Below are 6,181 nucleotides of genomic sequence, written 5' to 3'. Positions count from 1 at the left end.
AGTCAGACAATTGGAGGGGTGGGGGAACTGGAAGGAGTGGGACAATAGAAGGGGTGGGACAATTGGAAGGGTGGGACAACTAGAAATGGTAGGACAATTAAAAAGGTAGGACAATTGGAAGGAGTGGGACAATTGGGAGGGTTGGACAATTGAAACGGTGAGACCATTGGAAGGGCGGGACAATGGAAAGAGTGGGACAATTAAAACCGTGGGACAATTGGAAGAGTGAGGCAATTGGAAGGCAGTACACTTGAAAGGAGTGGGACAATTGGAAGGAGTGGGACAATTAAAAAGGGACAATTGGAGTGGGACAACTGGAAGTTAAGACCATTGGAAAGGTGGGTCAATTGAAAGAGGGGGACATATACAAGGGTGGGGCAATTTAAAAAGTGGGACCATTGGAAAGAGTGGGACAACTGGAAGGAGGGGGACAATTGACAGGTGGGAAAATTGGAAAGATGGATCAACTAAAAGAGTGGGATAATTAAAAGGATGAGGCAATTGGAAAGCTGGGACAATTGGAAAGAGTGGGACAATTGGAAGGGTGAGACCATTAAAAGGGAGGGTCAACTGGAAAGAGTGGGAAAAGGGGAAGGGTGGGACAATTGGAAGGCTAATACAATTGGAAGGTGGGATAATTGGAGGGTGGGACTATTGGAAAGGTAGAACAATTGGAAGGAGTGAAACGACTGAAAGGGTGGGACCATTGGAAGGAGTGGGAGACTTGGAAGGGTGGGACAATTGGAAGAATGAAACAATTGGAAGGGTGGGAAAATTGGAAGGGCGGGACAATTCAAAGAGACGGACAATTAAAAGGGTGGGGCAATTGGAAGGGTGGGACATTTGAAAGATGGGACAATTGGAAGAGTGGGGCAATCGGAAGGAGAGAGACAATTGAAAGGGTGGGACAATTGGAAGGGAGGCAATTAGAAGGTGGAACAACTGGAATGAGTGGAACAATTAGAAGGGTGGGGAAACTGGAAGGGTGAGACCATTGAAAAGGTGAGCCAAGTGGAAGAGTAAGACAATTTGGAAGCTGGGACAATTGAAAGAGTGAGACAATTGGAAAGGTGAGACAATTAAAAGGGTAGGACAATTGGAAGGGTGGGACAATTAAAAGGGTGGGACAATTGGAAGGGTGGGACAATTAAAAGGGCGGGACAATTGGAAGGAGTGGGAGAACTGGAAGGGTAGGACAATAGGAAGGAATGGAAAAATTGGAAGGGTGGAGCAATTGGAAGGAACAGGACAAGTAAAAGTGTGGGACAATTGGAAATGTGGGTCAATTGGAAGGGTGGGACAATTGGAAGGAGTGGGACAATTAAAAGGGTGGAGCACTTGGAAGGAGTCGCACAATTTGAAGGCCTGGCACAATTGGAAGGGTAGGACAGTTGGAAGGGTGGGACAATTGGAAAAAGTGGGACAATTGAAAGAGTGAGAATACTGGAAGGTTGAGACAATTGGAGGAGTGAGACAATTGGAAGAATGAAACAATCAGAAGGAAAAACGACAACTGAAAGAGTGGGGCATTTGGGCGCAGTGGGAGAATTGGAAGGTAGGACAATTGGAAAGAATGGAACAGTTGGAAGGATGGGGCAATTGGAAGGAACAGGACAATAAAAAGGGTGGGACAATTGGAAATGTGGATCAACTGGAAGAGTGAGACAATTGGAAGGATGGGATAATCAAAAGCAGTGTGACAATTGGAATGGTGGGACAACTGGAAGGAGTGGGACAATTAGAAGGAGAGGGACAAAAGAAAGGTTGTGGCATTTGGAAGGAGTGGGACAAATGGAAGAGTGGGGCAATTGGAAGTGTGGGACTATTAGAAGGAGTGGGAAAATTGGAAGGGTGGGACAATTGGAAAGAATGGAACAGTTGGAAGGAATGGGACCATTGGAAGTGTGAGGCAATTGGAAGGAATGTGACAAATGGAAGAGTGGGACAGCTGGCAGAATGGGACAATTGGAAGGAGTGGGACAATTGGAAGGGGGAGGCATTTGGATGGAGTGGGACAGTTGGAAGGGTGAGGCAACTGGAAGGAGTGGGACAAATGGAAGGTTGTGACAATTGGAATAGTTGGACATTTGGAAGGGTGAGACATTGGAAGGGGTGGCACAATTAAAAGGGTGGGACAAGTGGAAGGAGTGGGACAATTGGAAGGTTCGGGCATTCGGAAGGGTGGGACAACTTTAAGATGTAAGACAATTTTGAGGCATGGAACTTATGAAAGGGTGGGATGGACTCTGGAAGGAGTGTGGCACTATTGGAACCATAGGACAACTGGAAGGAGTGTGGCAGTTAGAAGGATAAGATATTTGGAACGTGTGGGGCGAGTGGAAGCACTTTCCCCACACCCTGGGCCATCCTTGAGTGACCATCCACTGGCAGGGCCCTCCAGAGCGGTGGCAGAGCCCAGGCATGGTTTGCAGAGCCCCGGGCACCTGGCAGCTCGGATCCTGATTTAGGAAAGGAGGATTTGAAGTTGAGACACAACTCAGCAAGTGGCACCACTGCCTGTCAGACACCTGCCTGGCACGGACGTCAGACACCAGCATTGCACAGACGCCAAACGAGCTTCGCATGGCCCCTGCGTTTTGGGGATGGAGGATGCCCTGGGGGATGCCTGCTGATGTCGTGAAAGGTCATAGGCCACGCGTGGGAAACTTGGTCTCACGTGGCTCCGCAAGAGGAGCCCTCAGGCAGAGCACAGAGTGGCAAACGCTTCGGAGCAAATCCGTGCTGTTCCTGCGCTCTTCTGTACCTTGGAGATTTTTCTAAAGACAAAGAAGAGAAAAGAGTTGCTAGGACCTGGACTCTGGGAGGAACAGAGGTCAAAAAATGACCTTGCATTCTTTTTCTTGGCATGTCCATTGTGATCTCCGCTAAGGCAGGGCACTGGAAGGACAGACACGGTCTGAAACGGGACTTTTTTCCCTTCTGAGACGAGCAGAAATCATTGAATTCACATGGTCTCACCGAGCCTGACGCTGCTGTATGTGTTCGATTCTCCTCTGGCGGGGACCGCGCGGCAGCTTCTTGACACCAGCCATCTACTGTGTGCCTGTGAACCAGGCAGGAGGGACGGCCTCGGGCACATCCCCGCTCCTCCCCGCGGTCCGGAGCTGCCTGGAGAGCTGGGGCCGGCAGCCTGTGCTCTGCGGAGAGACAAACACATTTTTGCTGCAAGGACAAGCCCCGCTGGTAGCCCAGCACTCGGCCGGCCCCTCCGAGACACAGATGGAGAGAAGTGGTCCCTAAAGGGCCCTGCAGGGCTTGGTGTCTCTGAGCCAGGCATGCCGGTGAAGTCACAGCTTGGCTGGGCTCCACCCAGAGATCTCGTGGTTTCCTCTGCCTGCCAGGCCTGCCTGGAAGGCTGCAGGGAGGGTCGGGGTTTCTCTTGCTGTCCACACCTGGGCAAGAGCTGAGCGGAAGAGAAGGGGTCCTCAGAGAGACACCTTCCTCACCAGCCCCATTCCAGCCGGACGCCATGTGACTCGGAGGAGCTGGTGGACACTGAACAGGAGCCGCCCAGAGGCTCTGGGGACTGGAGCCCGCGGCTGCAGCCAGGACAGATCCAAGGCCCAGCGCCAGAGCAGGCAGGGCTCGGTCGTGCCTCTGCCCCAAACGGTGAGTAGCGCAGGTGGCTGGATCAAGGTGGGTTCTGGGGCTGGCCCAGCTCGGCAATTTCTGGACTCTTCTGCTGGCCAGACAGTGGCAGGGGCGGGGCGTGGGCAACAGTGGATGCTCTCCACAGGGAGCTCTCCAGGCTGCAGCCTCCGCCCTCTGAGGGGCCGCGCCACCTGGTCCGCAGCCAGCCCTGGGCTGACTCCAGAGGAGGACACTCACTTGGGTGATGGCTCCCCCCACCCGGTGGCTCTGTCTCCTGTCTGCCCTGCTTCCTCCATGATCTAGAGCGTTCCATGCAGGTGCAGACTCTCAAGGGGAGTCATGGGGGCAGCCGGGGATAGGCCCTCTCCTCCCTGCCACGCCTGGGCATTGATTCTGGACAGCCTCATGGCTTCTCAGTATTGACTGTCCCGGCAGGACACAGAGCCGCTCCTGGACCACCCAGGGATGGGGAATGCTGTGCCTCCCTCCTGTTCTCTTCCATCGTCCTCCCCTGCCTCATCCCCCGTCTCCTCCCCTCCTTCTCCTCCCTCTCCTCCTCCTCCCTCCTCTTCTCTTCCATTGTCCTCCCCCCCTCCTCCCCTCCTTCTCCTCCTCTGCCTCCTCCCCTCCTTCTCCTCCCTCTCCTCCTCCTCCTGCTCACCAAGGATGCAACATACTCCTCTACTCCCCACAGTCCTGTCACCCAGCTGTGGGGACCCTTCCTACAGAGCTCTGCCTCCCTCCCGAGCCCCCAGTGGGGCACATGGTCCCACAGGGAGACCTCCTCCAGGGTCACAGCAGAGAGGAGGCAGCAACAGGGTCTGGTTGAGCTCTGTGGCTCTCACCCCACATGCCCCTATTCTCCTCCCTGTTTCCTTCCCCGTTCCCGCCTCTCTTCATGCCTCTCCCCTTCCTGGACCCTCCCCGCTCCCTCTATGTCCATCACTTCCCTGCCATGCTCTCTCCCTGGGGCCCGCCCATAAGGCCCGCGTTCTCCTCAGCCATGCAGGGGGTGAGACAGGAGAGGGACCACGGCCCTTGGGGGACCACAGGCTGGAGAAAGCCCACCTGCTGCTTTGGGGCCAGAGCTTGCTGGCGGATCCTGGAGACAGCTCCGTTCACGGGTGGACAGGACTTGTGCCTGGGAGGAGGTCCACCATCGACAGACTTAAGACCTCCCAAAACTCATCTCTGCCTCCCTCTGGGCCTGAGGCGTGGGGACCCCCCAAGCTATCCTGAGTGGGAGAGCATCTGTCCCCCTCCCCACTCTCCCCACCTGTCATGGCAGTGACGCTCCATCAGCCCCACTCAGGGTGTCCTCCTGATGATGCTGGCCCAGGTGGGGCTCCCTCCACCACCACGTCACCTCCCACCCATCGCCTGCCTTCCCGGGGCCTTGGGTGCTAGGACGGAGCACAGGGACAGGAGGAAGAGCCCTTCATCTCCAACCAGGCTTGACCCCACCCGTAGGAGATCCAGACTGGACCACGGGCAGGACTCAGCTTCCTGAGGTGCTGGGACTGGAGCCTCCTCTCCACTGAGCCCCCAACCCCCGTGCCCACCCCTGAGGTAGGGACAACCTCAGGCTGTCATTTCACCCCAGTCAAACAAAAGACCACAGAGCTGAGGGTGTAAGCAGAGGGAGATGAACAGCACCTCATGGGGTGGCTGGCACCTCTGTACTCAGAGATAGCCCCATCCTGGACCACCTCTCCCCAGCATCCCAGCACCACAGCGTCCCCCTGCGTGGCCTCAGGTCCTCCTATCGCTGGAGGGAGACAGCAAGGGTTCTGAGCACAACCTTGAGGTGGGAAGAAGCCATTAAGACCAGCTATGGGGGTTTCTGCTTGTACCCCCACCCTCCTCACCCCAGCTCCCAGCCCTCCCAGGACACAGGAGGACCAGCCACCACCAAGGTGGGAGGGTCACCTGGTGTCTGCTCCTGACCCCAGCCAGTCTCTGGGGAGAGGCAAGGCCCCATCCCATCTCCCCCAACCCCAAGAGGAGAAGCCGGGGTCACCAACCACTCACACACCCACGACCGGCCAGGTAGCCGCAGGGGCAGTATGGGGCCAGGTAGCTGCAGGTGTGTCTCTGGCTCTGCGCACCCGGCAGTCCCGTAGTGTCTATTACTTGCTGTATCTCTGGTAAAGCTGTGATGAAGACTCTGAGTCCAGTCTAGGTCCCCTGGGATTTGTGCTCCCTCCCAGGGCCCAGCACCCCTCCCACAGGACCTGCCCCCATGAGCCAACTGCCTTGGGAGGGGATAAAAGGAGGCTGGAGAGGCCAAGGAAGCTCAGAGCCCCTCCAAGCCCCATCATCAGACCGCTCCCTCTTCTCCCCATGGGGAAAGGGGGGCAATGTTGAGCAGGATCAGCGTCCCCATGCACCCCTACCCCGCAGAGAGCTGGAGTCCTGCTGGAGGACAGCAGGGACACGGCCAGGGGAGAGGGAGGTTTCCTGGGGCCCTGACGTGGCTGCGTGGTGTGTCCAAGCTGGAGGGCTAGGGACCGGGAGCCCACTGGCAAGCAACCCCTCGTGGATGTCAAGGAAAGGCCTAAAAGAGTTG

The sequence above is a fragment of the Colobus angolensis genome, unplaced genomic scaffold (assembly GCF_000951035.1).
Source record: "Colobus angolensis palliatus isolate OR3802 unplaced genomic scaffold, Cang.pa_1.0 Scaffold84, whole genome shotgun sequence".
NCBI lineage: Eukaryota > Metazoa > Chordata > Mammalia > Primates > Cercopithecidae > Colobus > Colobus angolensis.
This window is presented reverse-complemented; position numbering follows the sequence as displayed.